The sequence below is a fragment of the Lolium perenne genome, chromosome 4, assembly GCF_019359855.2.
Source record: "Lolium perenne isolate Kyuss_39 chromosome 4, Kyuss_2.0, whole genome shotgun sequence".
Taxonomy (NCBI): Eukaryota; Viridiplantae; Streptophyta; class Magnoliopsida; order Poales; family Poaceae; genus Lolium; species Lolium perenne.
Genome location: NC_067247.2, coordinates 313,529,049 through 313,547,154, shown reverse-complemented (window position 1 = coordinate 313,547,154; position 18,106 = coordinate 313,529,049).

The window sequence follows — 18,106 nt, the reverse complement described above, 5'->3', positions numbered from 1 at the left end:
AGGAGCTGAACATGAGGCAACGCCGATGGATAGAATTGATCAAGGATTACGACATGGAGATTCACTACCACCCCGGCAAGGCCAATGTGGTAGCAGATGCTTTGAGTCGACTGCCGTGTCAGTTGAACTCCATGATCGCAATCGAGCAACCCAGCCTGTTTCAAGAGTTTGAACAGTTTAGACTTGAACTTGTTAGTGAAGGATTCCTAGCCAGCATAGAACTTCAACCCACCTTGATCAGCCAGATTAAGGAAGCTCAGATAGGAAATGCCAGCATCGACGGAATCAAGAAACAGATAGCTGCAGGGAAAGCACCAGGATTCACCGTAGATGAAGCCGGAGTTCTTTGGTACAAAGGACGCCTCTGCGTACCATCAGATTCCGACTTGAAGCAAGTCATCCTGCAAGAAGCCCATGACACCCTTTACTCAATCCACCCTGGAGGTACCAAGATGTATCAAGACCTGAAGGAGCAATTCTGGTGGCATGGAATGAAGAGAGAGATCGGAAGCTACATTGCCAAGTGTGATATCTGTCAGAGAGTCAAGGCGGAACATCAGCGACCTGCAGGACTACTACAGCCTCTGCAGATTCCAGAATGGAAGTGGGACTCCGTAGGAATGGACTTTATCACAGGTTTGCCCAAATCCAGCAAAGGCAATGATTCAATATGGGTAGTAATCGATAGACTGACCAAGGTAGCTCATTTCATCGCTGTCAAGACCACATACCAAGGCCCAAAGTTAGCGGAACTGTACATCTCCAGAATAGTCGCCCTGCACGGAACCCCGAAGTCGATAGTGTCAGATAGAGGATCACAGTTCACCTAAAGATTCTGGCAGAAGGTGCATGAAGGACTAGGAACCCGTCTGAATTTCAGCACCGCATATCACCCTCAGACCGACGGACAGACTGAGAGAGTCAATCAGATATTGGAGGACATGTTGAGAGCATGTGTATTGGAATATGGATCCAAGTGGGAAGACTGCTTGCCTTATGCAGAATTCTCTTACAACAACAGCTATCAAGCCAGCCTGCAGATGGCCCCCTTTGAAGCATTGTACGGAAGGAAATGCCGTACCCCTCTCAATTGGTCGAAAGTCGGAGAAAGCCAAGTCTTTGGACCTGATGTTCTCCGTGAAGCTGAAGAGAAAGTATACAAGATCCGCGAGTACCTCAAGACGGCGCAATCAAGACAGAAGAGCTACGCCGACAAGAGACGCCGAGAGATGACCTTCGAGATCGGAGACTTCGTCTATCTCAAGGTATCCCCCTTGAAAGGAATGCAAAGATTTCAGCTGAAAGGAAAGCTTGCACCCCGATATGTCGGACCCTTCAAAGTTCTGAGTCGCCGAGGCGAAGTATCTTATCAACTGGAGCTGCCAGAAGAAATGTCGGCTATGCACGACGTGTTTCACATCTCACTCCTCCGGAAGTGCCTTGAAGTCCCTGAGAAGACCGAAGTGTTCAAGAACATCGATCACCGATCGGTGGATATTGATACGTCTCCGACGTATCGATAATTTCTTATGTTCCATGCCACATTATTGATGATATCTACATGTTTTATGCATACTTTATGTCGTATTTATGCATTTTCCGGCACTAACCTATTAACGAGATGCCGAAGAGCCGATTCTTTGTTTTCTGCTGTTTTTGGTTTCAGAAATCCTAGTAAGGAAATATTCTCGGAATTGGACGAAATCAACGCCCAGGGGCCTATTTTTCCACGAAGCTTCCAGAAGACCAGAGGACTTACGAAGTGGGGCCACGAGGTGGCGCCACACTAGGGCGGCGCGGCCTGGGCCTTGGCCGCGCCGGCCTGTTGTGTGGGGCCCTCGTGTGGCCCCCTGACTTGCCCTTCCGCCTACATATAGTCTTCGTCGCGAAACCCCCAGTACCGAGAGCCACGATACGGAAAACCTTACAGAGACGCCGCCGCCGCCAATCCCATCTCGGGGGATTCAGGAGATCGCCTCCGGCACCCTGCCGGAGAGGGGAATCATCTCCCGGAGGACTCTTCACCGCCATGGTCGCCTCCGGAGTGATGAGTGAGTAGTTCACCCCTGGACTATGGGTCCATAGCAGTAGCTAGATGGTCGTCTTCTCCTTATGTGCTTCATTGTTGGATCTTGTGAGCTGCCTAACATGATCAAGATCATCTATCTGTAATGCTATATGTTGTGTTTGTCGGGATCCGATGGATAGAGAATACTATGTTATGTTGATTATCAATCTATTACCTATGTGTTGTTTATGATCTTGCATGCTCTCCGTTATTAGTAGAGGCTCTGGCCAAGTTTTTACTCTTAACTCCAAGAGGGAGTATTTATGCTCGATAGTGGGTTCATGCCTCCATTAAATGCAGGACGATGTGACAGAAAGTTCTAAGGTTGTGGATGTGCTGTTGCCACTAGGGATAAAACATTGATGGTATGTCTGAGGATGTAGTTATTGATTACATTACGCACCATACTTAATGCAATTGTCTGTTGTTTGCAACTTAATACTGGAAGGGGTTCGGATGATAACCTGAAGGTGGACTTTTTAGGCATAGATGCATGCTGGATAGCGGTCTATGTACTTTGTCGTAATGCCCAATTAAATCTCACTATACTTATCATATCATGTATGTGCATTGTCATGCCCTCTCTATTTGTCAATTGCCCGACTGTAATTTGTTCACCCAACATGCTATTTATCTTATGGGAGAGACACCTCTAGTGAACTGTGGACCCTGGTCCATTCTTTTACATTGAATACAATCTACTGCAATACTTGTTCTACTGTTTTCTGCAAATAATCATCATCCACACTATACATCTAATCCTTTGTTACAGCAAGCCGGTGAGATTGACAACCTCACTGTTTCGTTGGGGCAAAGTACTTTGGTTGTGTTGTGCAGGTTCCACGTTGGCGCCGGAATCCCTAGTGTTGCGCCGCACTACACTCCGCCGCCATCAACCTTCAACGTGCTTCTTGGCTCCTCCTGGTTCGATAAACCTTGGTTTCTTTCTGAGGGAAAACTTGCTACTGTGTACATCATACCTTCCTCTTGGGGTTCCCAACGAACGTGTGTATTACACGCCATCAAGCTCTTTTTCTGGCGCCGTTGCCGGGGAACTGAAGAAAAGTTACACCATAAGAGATCTCTAACTCCCACGTCAACTTTGCGCCAGCAGCTCTTTTTCTGGCGCCGTTGCCGGGGAGATCAAGACACGCTGCAAGGGGAGTCTCCACAATCCATTCTCTTTACTTTGTTTTTGTCTTGCTTTATTTTATTTACTACTTTGTTTGTTGCATTATATCAAAACACAAAAAAATTAGTTGCTAGCTTTACTTTATTTACTGTCTTGTTCTCCATATCAAAAACACAAAAAAAAATTAGTTACTTGCATTTATTTTATTTAGTTTGCTTTATTTACCACTGCTAAAATGGGTACTCCTGAAAATACTAAGTTGTGCGACTTCACAAGCACAAATAATAATGATTTCTTATGCACACCTATTGCTCCACCTGCTACTACAGCAGAATTCTTTGAAATTAAACCTGCTTTACTTAATCTTGTTATGCGAGAGCAATTTTCTGGTGTTAGTTCTGATGATGCTGCTGCCCATCTTAATAATTTTGTTGAACTATGTGAAATGCAAAAATATAAGGATGTAGATGATGACATTATAAAATTAAAATTGTTTCCTTTCTCATTAAGAGGAAGAGCTAAAGATTGGTTGCTATCTCTGCCTAGAAATAGTATTGATTCATGGACTAAATGCAAGGATGCTTTTATTGGTAGATATTATCCTCCTGCTAAAATTATATCTTTGAGGAGTAGCATAATGAATTTCAAGCAATTAGATAATGAACATGTTGCTCAAGCATGGGAGAGAATGAAATCTTTGGTAATGAATTGCCCAACCCATGGACTGACTACTTGGATGATCATCCAAACCTTCTATGCAGGACTGAACTTTTCTTCGCGGAACCTATTGGATTCAGCTGCTGGAGGTACCTTTATGTCCATCACTCTTGGTGAAGAAACAAAGCTTCTTGATAATATGATGATTAATTACTCTGAATGGCACACGGAAAGAGCTCCACAAGGTAAGAAGGTAAATTCTGTCGAAGAAACCTCTTCCTTGAGTGATAAGATTGATGCTATTATGTCTATGCTTGTGAATGATAGGACTAATGTTGATCCTAATAATGTTCCATTAGCTTCATTGGTTGCCCAAGAAGAACATGTTGATGTGAACTTCATTAAAAATAATAATTTCAACAACAATGCTTATCGGAACAATTCTAGTAATAACTCTAGGCCATATCCTTATAATAATGGTAACGGTTATGGTAATTCTTATGGGAATTCTTACAAAAATAATAGGAACACACCCCCTGGACTTGAAGCTATGCTTAAAGAATTTATTAGTACACAAACTGCTTTTAACAAATCTGTTGAGGAAAAGCTCAATAAAATTGATATTCTTGCTTCTAAGGTTGATAGTCTTGCCTCTGATGTTGATCTTTTAAAATTGAAAGTTATGCCTAATAAGGATATTGAAAATAAAATTGTTACTACAGAAAATGCCATCCAAGTTAGAATTAATGAGAATATAAGATTGATGGCCGAATTGCATGCTAGGTGGGAAAGAGAAGAAAATGAAAAACTAGCTAAAGAGAATAATGTAGCTAAAGTTTGGACTATTACCACCACTAGCAATGCTAATGCTCCACATGTTGCTGCACCTCCTACTAATAATGGTGAAAGAATTGGTGTTGGCAATGTTTCCACTTCTAATGCAAAGCCTGCAAAACTGTCGGAAACTGCTAAAACTGCTGAAACTGCCTGTGATAAAACTGCTGAAATTTTTTCCAACATTGGGGATGATGATCCCATTGCTGTAGATCATAATGGTTTAGACTTTGATGATTGCCACATCTCTGAAGTCATAAAGTTCTTACAAAAGCTTGCTAAAAGTCCCAATGCTAGTGCTATAAATTTGGCCTTTACAAAACATATTACAAATGCTCTCATAAAAGCTAGAGAGGAGAAACTAAAACTTGAAACTTCTATTCCTAGAAAGTTAGAAGATGGTTGGCAGCCCATCATTAAGATGAAGGTCAATGACTTTGATTGTAATGCTTTATGTGATCTTGGTGCAAGTATTTCTGTTATGCCTAAGAAAATTTATGATATGCTTGACTTGCCACCATTGAAAAACTGTTATTTGGATGTTAATCTTGTTGATAATGCTACAAAGAAACCTTTGGGGAGAGTTGATAATGTTCGCATTACCGTTAACAATAACCTTGTCCCCGTTGATTTTGTTGTATTGGATATTGAATGCAATGCATCTTGCCCCATTATATTGGGAAGACCTTTTCTTCGAACTGTTGGAGCTATCATTGATATGAAGGAAGGTAATATTAAATATCAATTTCCTCTCAAGAAAGGTATGGAACACTTCCCTAGAAAGAGAATGAAGTTACCTTTTGATTCTATTATTAGAACAAATTATGATGTTGATGCTTCGTCTCTTGATAACACTTGATACACACTTTCTGCGCCTAGCTGAAAGGCGTTAAAGAAAAGCGCTTATGGGAGACAACCCATGTTTTTACTACAGTACCTTTATTTTATATTTGAGTCTTGGAAGTTGTTTACTACTGTAGCAACCTCTCCTTATCTTAGTTTTGTGCATTGTTGTGCCAAGTAAAGCCGTTGATAGTAAGGTTCATACTAGATTTGGATTACTGCACAGAAACAGATTTCTTTGCTGTCACGAATCTGGACCTAATTCTCTGTAGGTAACTCAGAAAATTATGCCAATTTACGTGAGTGATCCTCAGATATGTACGCAACTTTCATTCAATTTGGGCATTTTCATTTGAGCAAGTCTGGTGCCACTGTAAAATTCGTCTTTACGAACTGTTCTGTTTTGACAGATTCTGCCTTTTATTTCGCATTGCCTCTTTTGCTATGTTGGATGAATTTCTTTGATCCATTAATGTCCAGTAGCTTTATGCAATGTCCAGAAGTGTTAAGAATGATTATGTCACCTCTGAACATGTAATTTTTATTGTGCACTAACCCTCTAATGAGTTGTTTTGAGTTTGGTGTGGAGGAAGTTTTCAAGGATCAAGAGAGGGAAATGATGCAATATGATCAAGGAGAGTGAAAGCTCTAAGCTTGGGGATGCCTCGGTGGTTCACCCCTGCATATTCTAAGAAGACTAAAGCGTCTAAGCTTGGGGATGCCCAAGGCATCCCCTTCTTCATCGACAAATTATCAGGTTCCTCCCCTGAAACTATATTTTTATTCCATCACATCTTATGTGCTTTGCTTGGAGCGTCGGTTTGTTTTTTGTTTTTGTTTGAATAAAATGGATCTTAGCATTCATTGTGTGGGAGAGAGACACGCTCCGCTGTTGCATATGGACAAATATGTCCTTAGGCTTTACTCATAGTATTCATGGCGAAGGTTGAATCTTCTTCGTTAAATTGTTATATGGTTGGAATCTGGAAATGCTACATGTAGTAATTCTAAAATGTCTTGAATAATTTGATACTTGGCAATTGTTGTGCTCATGTTTAAGCTCTTGCATCATATACTTTGCACCCATTAATGAAGAAATACATAGAGCTTGCTAAAATTTGGTTTGCATATTTGGTCTCTCTAAAGTCTAGATAATTTCTAGTATAGAGTTTTGAACAACAAGGAAGACGGTGTAGAGTCTTATAATGTTTACAATATGTCTTTTATGTGAGTTTTGCTGCACCGGTTCATCCTTGTGTTTGTTTCAAATAACCTTGCTAGCCTAAACCTTGTATCGAGAGGGAATACTTCTCATGCATCCAAAATCCTTGAGCCAACCACTATACCATTTGTGTCCGCCATACCTACCTACTACATGGTATTTCTCCGCCATTCCAAAGTAAATTGCTTGAGTGCTACCTTTAAATTTCCATCATTCGCCTTTGCAATATATAGCTCATGGGACAAAATAGCCTTAAAAACTATTGTGGTATTGAATATGTACTTATGCACTTTATCTCTTATTAAGTTGCTTGTTGTGCGATAACCATGCTCCTGGGGACGCCATCAACTCTTTGTTGAATATCATGTGAGTTGCTATGCATGTCCATCTTGTCTGAAGTAAGGGAGATTTACCACTCATTTAATGGTTAGAGCATGCATAATGTTAGAGAAGAACATTGGGCCGCTAACTAAAGCCAAGAATCATGGTGGAAGTTTCAGTTTTGGACATATATCCTCAATCTCATATGAGAACATTAATTGTTGCTACATGCTTATGCATTAAAGAGGAGTCCATTTTCTGTTGTCTATGTTGTCCCGGTATGGATGTCTAAGTTGAGAATAATCAAAAGCGAGAAATCCAAATGCGAGCTTTCTCCTTAGACCTTTGTACAGGCGGCATAGAGGTACCCCTTTGTGACACTTGGTTAAAACATGTGTATTGCGATGATAATCCGGGTAATCCGAGCTAATTAGGACAAGGTGCGGGCACTATTAGTATACTATGCATGAGGCTTGCAACTTGTAAGATATAATTTACATGATACATATGCTTTATTACTACCGTTGACAAAATTGTTTCATGTTTTCAAAATAAAAGCTCTAGCACAAATATAGCAATCGATGCTTTCCTCTTTGAAGGACCTTTCTTCTACTTTTATGTTGAGTCAGTTCACCTATTTCTCTCCACCTCAAGAAGCAAACACTTGTGTGAACTGTGCATTGATTCCTACATATTTGCATATTGCACTTGTTATATTACTTTACATTGACACTATCCATGAGATATACATGTTATAAGTTGAAAGCAACCGCTGAAACTTAATCTTCCTTTGTGTTGCTTCAATACCTTTACTTTGATTTATTGCTTTATGAGTTAACTCTTATGCAAGACTTATTGATGCTTGTCTTGAAGTACTATTCATGAAAAGTCTTTGCTTTATGATTCATTTGTTTACTCATGTCATTACCATGGTTTTGATCGCTGCATTCATTACATATGCGTACAATAGTATGATCAAGGTTATGATGGCATGTCACTCCAGAAATTATCTTTGTTATCGTTTACCTGCTCGGGACGAGCAGGAACTAAGCTTGGGGATGCTGATACGTCTCCGACGTATCGATAAGTTCTTATGTTCCATGCCACATTATTGATGATATCTACATGTTTTATGCATACTTTATGTCGTATTTATGCATTTTCCGGCACTGACCTATTAACGAGATGCCGAAGAGCCAGTTGCTGTTTTCTGCTATTTTTGGTTTCAGAAATCCTAGTAAGGAAATATTCTCGGAATTGGACGAAATCAACGCCCAGGGGCCTATTTTTCCACGAAGCTTCCAGAAGACCGGAGGACTTACGAAGTGGGGCCACGAGGTGGCGCCACACTAGGGCAGCGCGGCCTGGGCCTTGGCCGCGCCGGCCTGTTGTGTGGGGCCCTCGTGTGGCCCCCTGACTTGCCCTTCCGCCTACATATAGTCTTCGTCGCGAAACCCCCAGTACCGAGAGCCACGATACGGAAAACCTTACAGAGACGCCGCCGCCGCCAATCCCATCTCGGGGGATTCAGGAGATCGCCTCCGGCACCCTGCCGGAGAGGGGAATCATCTCCCGGAGGACTCTTCACCGCCATGGTCACCTCCGGAGTGATGAGTGAGTAGTTCACCCCTGGACTATGGGTCCATAGCAGTAGCTAGATGGTCGTCTTCTCCTTATGTGCTTCATTGTTGGATCTTGTGAGCTGCCTAACATGATCAAGATCATCTATCTGTAATGCTATATGTTGTGTTTGTTGGGATCCGATGGATAGAGAATACTATGTTATGTTGATTATCAATCTATTACATATGTGTTGTTTATGATCTTGCATGCTCTCCGTTATTAGTAGAGGCTCTGGCCAAGTTTTTACTCTTAACTCCAAGAGGGAGTATTTATGCTCGATAGTGGGTTCATGCCTCCATTAAATCTGGGACAGTGACAGAAAGTTCTAAGGTTGTGGATGTGCTGTTGCCACTAGGGATAAAACATTGATGGTATGTCCGAGGATGTAGTTATTGATTACATTACGCACCATACTTAATGCAATTGTCTGTTGTTTGCAACTTAATACTGGAAGGGGTTCGGATGATAACCTGAAGGTGGACTTTTTAGGCATAGATGCATGCTGGATAGCGGTCTATGTACTTTGTCGTAATGCCCAATTAAATCTCACTATACTTATCATATCATGTATGTGCATTGTCATGCCCTCTCTATTTGTCAATTGCCCGACTGTAATTTGTTCACCCAACATGCTATTTATCTTATGGGAGAGACACCTCTAGTGAACTGTGGACCCCGGTCCATTCTTTTACATTGAATACAATCTACTGCAATACTTGTTCTACTGTTTTCTGCAAACAATCATCATCCACACTATACATCTAATCCTTTGTTACAGCAAGCCGGTGAGATTGACAACCTCACTGTTTCGTTGGGGCAAAGTACTTTGGTTGTGTTGTGCAGGTTCCACGTTGGCGCCGGAATCCCTGGTGTTGCGCCGCACTACACTCCGCCGCCATCAACCTTCAACGTGCTTCTTGGCTCCTCCTAGTTCGATAAACCTTGGTTTCTTTCTGAGGGAAAACTTGCTATTGTGTACATCATACCTTCCTCTTGGGGTTCCCAACGAACGTGTGTATTACACGCCATCAGATATCAACCAGGACTTGACATACCGCGAAGTGCCAATTCGCATCCTGGAGGAAGCTTACAGAACCACCCGCACCCGAAGCATCAAGTTTCTGAAGATTCAGTGGAGCAACCATACTGAAGATGAAGCCACTTGGGAACGCGAAGACCTCATGAAGAAGGAGTACCCAGATCTCTTTAGTACCTAACTTTCTTTTAGATCTCGGGACGAGATCTTTTGTAAGGGGGAAGGGTTTGTAACATCCCAAATTTCAATAAAAGAGAGAAGAAGAATTCCAGAGATCAAAATTTCAAACTAACAAAAACTTTTATTTTGCATATAGTGCCATGCATAGGACTTGTGCATTTGAGTGCTATGCCATGATGATTGTTATTATGTGTTTGTGCTAAACCCTAAAACCCTAATGTGATCATGTGAAGATCACCAACCAAATAAATCAAAAGGAGAAAGAAAATCAAATAAGAGAAAAACCCTAAAACCCTCACATATGGTTTATGCCATTTTTGCAAATCTTTACCCTAGACCATTTTGGTCTTCACCATTAGTTGTATTATGTTACTAAACAATTATTACAACTTTTGGAATCAAAGAAACACAAATTAAATCAAATTCAAACTCAATTGGTGATCACATGTGATTATGGTCAAAACTGCCATTTACAATCTGGTCACCACTTTGAGCCCTTGCAATTCAAGTTTTTCAAACTAAACTTTTCCAATTCTTTGCATGTCATCCAAGAGCACATCAAGGTGAGCAACTTTGGTAAAGACCACCATGCCAAATTCACTTTGTATCAAATACTATGCTCATGCAAAGTTGAGACTTTTTGTTATGTGGAACATTCTCCAACTTAGCAAAATTTGCAATTCTTTGTATTTGAATTCTCCACCACCACCTCTCATCCTCTCTGGTCAAATACAACTCAACCAAACACTCACTTTTCAAATCCTGCCACCTTTTGAATTTGGATAAAATTTGTAAAATACAAATATGGAACTATTTGACACTATTTCAAATAGTGTCCTACTCAACCCTAACTGGCCCTAAACTAACCTATCTGGTCCCTTTGTCCCCTCTCTCACTCAATGCATCGCCGTGACACCTCAGCCGCGCCAGACACGTGCTCGACCCGACCCGGGACCGCCGCCGCCGGCGACGACGAAGAAGATCCCGTAAACACCGCCGCCAGACACGGAAGCAAAACGAGCTCTCCAGACGCCGCCCGACCGTGCTGTCGCCACCGCTAGCTTCGCCTGGACAAGAAGAACACGACCGCACCCTCGCCTAGCCCAACCGCTCTCTGGAATCGCCGCGAGCGTGTCGACTTGGCCACGGCCCCGCAGCACCTTCTCAATCCTATAAATACCGAGTTCCCTGGACGCCATTGAGCACACCATCACCCTCTCCTCCCATCCTTGACTCTCCACCACCACTCCACTCACCCAATCCTCGCCGGAGTCGCCGCAATTTGATGATCGGAGCCGCGGAAGCCTGGTGAACATCGCCGTCGATTGGAGCCGTTCCAGGAGCAGCCGCCGGTACCATGAGCTTCCTCATCGACTACACCTTCCCCGAGCATACTGCCAGCCACCGCGGGAGCCCTGGTTAGCCCTCCGACCCCCTAGCGCCGCCGTGCCCGTAACCCTCTCTCGCCGGAGAAGACGACGATTGTCGTTCGTCCGATCCGTTTCTAGTCCAACGCACCGCGTTAAGCCATACCGATTCGGGTTTACAAAGTCGCTGACTGGTGGCCCCCATGTTGTCAGCAAGCCCACGCGCGCTGGACACGTTACTGGGCCGAATTGTTGCTTTTCAAATAGTTTCGGCCCACTCGGTTTCCCGCCGGCCCTTTTATCCAAAATTCGTTTAAATCAATTCCATCCAAAATCAATACTGGCTCCAACTTTGAAATTCACTAGAATCTGTTTGGCTTGGCCAAATTTAGCAAACTTGATGTTGTTGGAAAGCTATGGAAAAGTTCTACAACATGCCACTGGTCTCACCTTGAGATCTGTTGTAGAAATATTGTGACAAAAAGAACAAGCCAGGGACTTTTGCACATTCAAATAAATCTAAAAAATCAACCAAAATAGATTTTGAGTTAATTCCAACTCCAATAGCTCAAATTTGACTTACACTAATTGTTTCTGCAAGAAAATGGTGTGTTCACTTTGCATGATCATGCCCTAGTTTAATTAATGGACAATATGGCTAGTTTTATTAAGTGATATTGTCCAAAACTATTATGCAAATCATATGAAGTATTTTACTTCATTTAAATCTTGTCCCAAGTGAATTCGTGTGATGTTTGAACCTCTGGTCAAACACTCTTATATGAATACTTGGAGATTTAAACCATTTGTAGAATTATTAAATGGTATGAGGTGGTCTACCTCATTTAAATCATTTTCTCAAATAATGATAATGAATGGTTGACCTAGGTCAATATAAATTCATGTATGATTGTTTGAGAAATTAAATCTTAAGAAGATTTCAATGAGAGGAAATTACTCCTCAAGAACCCTATGGAAATTATCATTTACATATGTAATGAGAGGAAATTATTTTTCCTCAAGCAACACAACCAATGCACCCTAATTGAATTACTTGTGTGCTTAGAATAGTTTGTGTGAATACATATGTGATGTTCGGAATAGCCATTGAATTAGTAAGTAATTATACTCGTATTCAAATTTAGACGCTAGCACCGGAGAATACCAAGAGGAGGAGGAATTCTACCAAGAGGAGGAAGAGGAGCACCTTGAGAACTATCAAGGCAAGCTAATATTCTTGCAAAGTACAAAGCCCCTTGGGGCAAGGCACCATGATTCTTACCTTTCTTACCATAAGCCTATCCCAAGTTTCTACCTTACAAGTTTTTACTTGTTTATTCAAAGAGTTCCTTTTATAGTTAACTTTGGTCAAGGCTAAAGAAGGTTACTAGAGTAGTTAATTTAGTCTCAAGCTAGCCAAGCAAGATTAGCACCCCTCATGATTAGTGCTAGTGCTAAATACTAAAACTTGACTACTCTAGATGGGAACATGTGATTTTGAAATGAATTTGAAACCTTGGAATGAGGAATCATTCCATTGAATGATTTTTGAAGGTGAATATGACCAAGAGAAGATGGTGATTTTTGATACAAAACTGATATTGGTTTGAATGCGATACCTTTCCAATATTGAGTACCCCCACAATACCTGATTATGGGTAGGGCTTAACTGGAAGTTTATGCATCTTAGTATGGGTTCCCTCTGAACACACATCATAGGGGTTATGCCGAGGCTGCCTCCGTTGTTGAGAAATGATGTGAATTGAGGTGAATTTGTATGGCCAAGCCCTGTGCAGTTCCCAGGTTGATAGTTGGTCTTCACTGGGAGGACAAGCTCATGGGGAGAGGTGCTCATACTAGGATTTGTAAGTGAAAGGTTATGGTTGATGATCCGCGTACTGTGTTACGATGATTCGTGGTAATCCCGACGGATGAAATCAAATGTTGTGGCACAAGTGTGCAACCTCTGCAGAGTGTAAATCTATTCGAATAGCCGTGTCCACGGTTACGGACGGTTGGAAAGGCCATACAATGTTCGATGTCAAATCTTTTAAAATGATGGAGGAGGAAATGGTGAATTTGTGACTTGACTTTGAATTTCAACCATGTTGTGGGAATGACACTAATGTTCCCACTTGAGTTAGTCTAGCACATTAATAAGTCTTTCTCAAATACTTGTAAACTAAAATTGGCTTTATGCAAATAAACTAGAGCTTAGCACCCCTTACTAGAATTGTCTAGCACTTACACTAGTATTAGTTTGCGAGTACTTAAAGTACTCACGGCTTTGTCCCTGGCTATTCAAATGGCCAGAGTATGAAGATGAACAGAACTACCAAGGAGATGACCAGCAGGACGCCTACGACAACTAGGAGTGTTCCGACGTCAAGCGTTGGCCTGTGGACTAGAGAGTCCTTGTATCTTACGCTTCCGCTATGAACTTGTGTTTGTTCGTTGATCCATAGATCAACTATTTGTGTAATATGGATCATGTGATTCAAGTTGTAAGACAATATGGTTTGTAATGAATGATGACTATGATATTCAGCTATTATGCCTCACAACAACAATATTCCTGGGATTGCGATGAATGAAATAATAGGCATCTGGACTTAAAAATACGGGTGTTGACACTCACCGGCTTGCTGTAAACAAAGGATTAAACGTATGGTGTGGAAATGATATTTGTTTGCGAAGAACAACAGAGAACAGAGTTTGCAGTAGATTGTATTTCAGATGTAAAAGAATGGACCGGGGTCCACAGTTCACTAGTGGTGTCTCTCCAATAAGATAAATAGCATGTTGGGTGAACAAATTACAGTTGGGCAATTGACAAATAGAGAGAGCATAACAATGCACATACATATCATGATGACTACTATGAGATTTACTTAGGGCATTACGACAAATAACATAGACCTGTATCCAGCATGCATCTATGCCTAAAAAGTCCACCTTCAGGTTAGCATCCGCACCCCTTCCAATATTAAGTTGCAAACAACAGACAATTGCATTAAGTATGGTGCGTAATGTAATCAATACAAATATCCTTAGACAAAGCATTGATGTTTTATCCCTAGTGGCAACAGCACATCCACAACCTTAGAACTTTCTGTCACTGTCCCAGATTCAATGGAGGCATGAACCCACTATCGAGCATAAATACTCCCTCTTGGAGTCACAAGTATCAACTTGGCCAGAGCCTCTACTAGCAACGGAGAGCATGCAAGATCATAAACAACACATATATGATAGATCAATTAATCAACTTGATATAGTATTCCATATTCATCGGATCCCAACAAACACAACATGTAGCATTAGAAATAGATGATCTTGATCATGATAGGCAGCTCACAAGATCTAAACATGATAGCACAAGAGGAGAAGACAACCATCTAGCTACTGCTATGGACCCATAGTCCAAGGATGAACTACTCACGCATCAATCTGGAGGCGGGCATGGTGATGTAGAGCCCTCCGGTGATGATTCCCCTCTCCGGCAGGGTGCCAGAGGCGATCTCCTGAATCCCTCGAGATAGGATTGGCGGCGGCGTCTCAGTAACTTTTCTCGTATCGTGGCTCTCCGTCATAGGGTTTTCGCAACGGAGAGAATATATAGGCGAAGGGGCAGAGTCGGGAGGCGCTCGACGGGCCCACCCCATAGGTGGGCGCCCCCCCTCTTGGCCGCACCGCCAGGTAGTGTGGGGCCCCCTTGGCCCCTCTCCGTCTCTCCTTCGGTGTTCTGGAAGGTTCCGTGCAAAATAAGACCGTGGGCTTTTGTTTCGTCCAATTCCGAGAATATTTCCTGTGTAGGATTTCTGAAACCAAAAACAGCAGAAAACAGGAACTGGCGCTTCGGCATCTTGTTAATAGGTTAGTGCCGGAAAATACATCAAAATGATGTAAAGTGTATATAAAACATGTGAGTATTGTCATATAACTAGCAGGGAACATAATAAATTATAGATACGTTTGAGACGTATCACCTGGGCGCGGCAGGGGGCCTGGCCGCGCCGCCCTATGGGGTGGGCCCCCTGCTGGCCGCCTCCGACTCTTCTTCGATGTTCTGGAACCCTCCGTGGAAAATAGTGCCGTGGGCTTTTGTTTCGTCCAATTCCGAGAATATTTCCTGTGTAGGATTTCTGAAACCAAAAACAGCAGAAAACAGGAACTAGCGCTTTGGCATCTTGTTAATAGGTTAGTACCGGAAAATGCATCAAAATGATATAAAGTATGAATAAAACATGTAGGTATTGTCATAAAACTAGCATGGAACATAATAAATTATAGATGCGTTGGAGACGTATCAAGCATCCCCAAGCTTAGTTCCTACTCACCATCGAGTAGGTAAACGATAAAAAGAATAATTTCTGAAGTGACATGCTACCAACATGATCTTGATCAATACTATTGTAAAGCATATGAGATGAATGAAGTGACTCAAAGAAATGGTTTATAGTTTGGTAACAAAAAGATAATGGCTAAACAACTGAATCATATAGCAAAAACTTTTCATGAATAGTACTTTCAAGACAAGCATCGAAAATTCTTGCATAAGAGTTAACTCGCAATAAATTCTTAATAGAAGGTTTTGAAGCAACACAAAGGAAGATTTAAGTTTCAGCAGTTGCTTTCAACTTTCAGCATGTATATCTCATGGATAATTGTCAACACAAAGTAATATGATGAGTGCAATAAGCAAGCATGTAGGAATCAATGCACACAGTTGACACAAGTGTTTGCTTCTAAGATAGAAGGAAGTAGGTAAACTGACTCAATATAAAGTGTGTCTCTCTCCCACACAAGCATGTTAGGATCTGATTTATTCAGAGAATGAAAATAACAAAACGATAATAAAAGCACACAGACGCTCCAAGTAAAGCACATAAGATGTGACGGAATTAAAATATAGTTTCACTAGAGGTGACATGATAAGTTATTGATGAAGAAGGGGATGCCTTGGGGATGGGCATCCCCAAGCTTAGATGCTTGAGTCTTCTTGAAATATGCAGGGATGAACCACGGGGGCATCCCCAAGTTTAGACTTTTCACCCTTCTTGATCATATTATATCATCCTCCTCTCTTGATCCTTGAAAACTTTCTTCACACCAGACTCAAAACAATCTCATTAGAGGGTTAGTGCATAATAAAAAATTCACATGTTCAGCAAGGACACAATCATTCCCAACACTTCTGGACATTACCCAAGGTTACTGAAATTTAATGGAGCAAAAAAACCCACTCAAACACAGTAAAAGAGGCAATGCGAAATAAAAGGCAGAATCTGTCAAAACAGAACAGTCTGTAAAGATGAATTTTTTCGAGGCACTTAACATGCTCAGATGAAAAATCTCAAATTGAATGAAAGTTGAGTACATATCTGAGGATTACTCACGAATTTTTTCAAGATTTTACGATGTTCCTACAGAGAGAACAGCTCAAATTCGTGACAGCTAAAAATCTCTTTCTGCGCAGAAATCCAAATCTAGTATCAAGTTTCTATCAAAAACTTTACTTGGCACAACAATGCAATAAAGTAAAGATACAAAGGTATTGCTACAGTAGTAACAAGCACCTTGACTCAAATATAAAACAAAAATTGCAGAAATAAAATAATGGGTTGTCTCCCATAAGCGCTTTTCTTGAACGCCTTTCAGCTAGGCGTAGAAAGTGGAAATCAAGTAACATCAAGAGAAGAAGCATCAACATCATAATTTGTTCTAATAATAGAATCAAAAGAAAACTTCATTATCTTTCTAGGGAAGTGTTTCATACCTTTCTTAAGAGGGAATTGATATTTAATATTTCCTTCTTTCATATCAATAATAGCACCAACGGTTCGAAGAAAGGGTCTTCCCAAAATAATAGGACAAGATGCATTGCATTCAATATCCAAAACAACAAAATCAACGGGGACAAGGTTATTGTTAACCGTAATATGAACATTGTCAATCCTCCCCAAAGGTTTCTTTATAGAATTATCAGCAAGATTAACATCCAAATAACAATATTTCAAAGGTGGCAAGTCAAGCATATCATAGAGTTTCTTAGGAATAACAGAAATACTTGCACTAAGATCACATAAAGCATTACAATCAAAATCATTGACCTTCATTTTAATGATGGGCTCCCAACCATCTTCCAACTTCCTAGGGATAGAAGCTTCAAGTTTTAATTCCTCTTCTCTAGCTTTAATGAGAGCATTTGTAATATGTTTTGTAAAGGCCAAATTTATAGCACTAGCATTAGGACTTCTAGCAAGTTTTTGCAAGAACTTAATAACTTCAGAAATATGACAATTATCAAAATCAAAACCATTATGATCTAAAGCAATGGGATCATTGTCCCCAATACTCTGAAAAATTTCAGCACTTTTATCACAAACAGTTTCAGGCAATTTTGCACGCTTTGTAGTAGAAGTAGAAACATTGCCAACACCAATCATTTTACCATTCATAGTAGGAGGTTTAGCAACATGTGAAGCATCAACATTACTAGTGGTGGTAATAGTCCAAACTTTAGCTACATTATTCTCTTTAGCAAGTTTTTCTTCTCTTTCCCACCTAGCATGCAATTCAGCCATCATTCTAATATTGTCATTAATTCGAACTTGGATAGCGTTTGCTGTAGCAAATGACTTAATATCTTTAGTTTCATTAGGCATAACTTTCAGTTTTAAAATATCAACATCAGCAGCAAGACTATCAACCTTAGAAGCAAGAACATTAATTTTACCAAGCTTTTCCTCAACAGATTTGTTAAAAGCAGTTTGTGTACTAATAAATTCTTTAAGCATGACTTCAAGACCAGAGGGTATAC